This window comes from Austrofundulus limnaeus, unplaced genomic scaffold (genome assembly GCF_001266775.1).
Source record: "Austrofundulus limnaeus strain Quisiro unplaced genomic scaffold, Austrofundulus_limnaeus-1.0 Scaffold85, whole genome shotgun sequence".
Taxonomy (NCBI): Eukaryota; Metazoa; Chordata; class Actinopteri; order Cyprinodontiformes; family Rivulidae; genus Austrofundulus; species Austrofundulus limnaeus.
Genome location: NW_013952487.1, coordinates 396,467 through 398,796, shown reverse-complemented (window position 1 = coordinate 398,796; position 2,330 = coordinate 396,467).

The window sequence follows — 2,330 nt, the reverse complement described above, 5'->3', positions numbered from 1 at the left end:
TGAATTTGTGTGTTTAGATGGGAGTTGTGTGAGTTGCTGCTGTTTGTTTGTGAAGGATTAGCGAGGACAGTCCGAGCCGCCTGGATCTTGGTCCAAACATTCAGATCCTGGATTCAGACAGGGCTGCTCCATATTGGGAAAAAAACTGGAGCATCTGAGGTGGTTTGGTTTATGATCTGGATTTCTGAACTTATTTATAGTTTGTGTTGAAATATTTCTGTTTGTCTGGCTGAATTTGTCAAATACCTTCAGTGCTATAGTGGTACTAAAGGACATGAAGAATCCAGGATTTGTGAAGTAAAATAATCAGGATTTTCAGGTTATTTTGTTTTAACGTTTTCCATTTTTTATATCAGTTAACTTCAGATCTGTCAGTTGAACCTGGACATGTTTGGTATCAATAGAGTTAAAAAACCTTGGCTTAAAGTTCATGGAAACTATTTTTACATTTACCAAACAGTTTAAACAACAGGCAGTTGAATCAGAAAGTAAACAAATACATTACAACAAATTTGTAAAGATTTTTGACATTATTTTTAAAGCAAGTCAAAGTAGAAACCTAAACAAATAAAGTGTGTTCAACGTTTGTTTTGTTTTGTTTTTTACTTGATTTTGAGTGAATCTGATCCAACTGAAGTCAAATATAATTTCTCATTTTATATAATATATATATGGCGACAAATGTTTGGATAACTTTTTTCAAAAGAACAAACATTCAATAACAAGTCTTTTAAGGCAGGTAAGAAAAAATAAATAACTTTTGCGATTAAAAACTCTTAACATTTATTAACGTCATCATGGTCTGTCCTGAATGACAAAATGCAAAATTCATTCTTTACTAAAACCTCTGTAACTTTGCTCCAGTTCATTTTAGCAGCATGAATCTTTGCACAGGTGATGTCCACAAGTGGATTTATGGTTTCCAAGAGTTTTTAGCCTGATATATTATAATTTTAAATGTGAAATATACTGTTTAATGAAAAAATTATTCAGGTGAGAGTGAAAAAAATAAAATAAACAAATGATGTTCCATCCCCAATATCTCTAAAACCCCAGCAGCTGTTTTAATACTTACACTTCTGATGAAATCTCCCAGGTGTTAGCTTTATTTTGATAACAAGATTATTTAAGTAGAGTTTATAARTGCTGAGATACACTCAGTTACACTTCAGCATGGCATTTCAAGAAAAAACATGAAGAAAACGTGGGGTTTAAGAGGTTGAAGCATGCCTTAAGGCCCTGACAGCTTCAGTTCTTCAGCTTCAGACATTTTTGTAGTTGCAGAAACTTTTCACACTTTATGAAATTGAGCTGATTGAACTTCCTGTTCAGAGGATCAGTTTTCAGTTGTTCTGATGATTGAACKTCTCTGCAAACAGTGTTTTTTAAAACCCTAACGGCGTGGCTAAATGTGAGCGATGAATGTGTGTCGGTGTGGGGGAGCTAAATTTGAAGCTCACAACTCGGTGCAGAGGAGTCAGTTTACAGGGCTACTGTACGACCGACCGTCTGCAGCCTCGCCTGGCTCGGTCCGGGCCGGCCCGGCCCGCTGGCRTGTCTTATCAATTCAGCCGTGCTCTGCTGAGCGATAGGAGAACCGCCGCCACTCCCAGCTCACCCATGTCTGCTGCAGACGAGTCTCAGTCCTTCAGGTGAACGTTTTAATGCAGAAAGCTGCTGAAACGCAGCGCTGCAGGACGGAGGCTGATCGTTTGATTTGAGCCTGTCACTTTGATTGATTTGTTTATTAATTGATTAATTGGTTTTGTGTCTGCAGATCAACAAAATGCTCTGAAAGTCGTTCGAGCCAGCAAGCCGAGATTGAGAAAATCCAGCAAGGTAACTTTCTATTATTATATTGAACTTTTTTTCCTGCTTCCATAATTTAATAATTTCTACACGTTTCAGGTTCTAAMCCACAAAACAGCAGCAGACCTTCAGACACATTTATTTCAGGTTAATGTGTACAAATGTTTCTAAATACATGAAAAAAAAGAATACAGCGACATCTTTATCACCCCCACCTCACTGATGTGAAAGTTAGATGAAAYGTGACCCGAGCGTTCAGACTGAGGTTGCTTTGAAAAACACCAGATTAGGGCTGCCACAAACGATTATTTTATAATCGATTAGTCGACTAATCAGATCATACGTTAATTGAATATAAAACAGAGCTTATCGCGCCAGAATGCTGCTGTTATTATATAACCATGGTTAGATTTTAGCTATATGCTAAYTAAAAATAATTGCTGTGGAAGTAAGTTCTGCTCTGCAGATATTACACAGGTTTCTCTTTCATTTTCTTAAAATGATCCCACACTTTGAGCTCT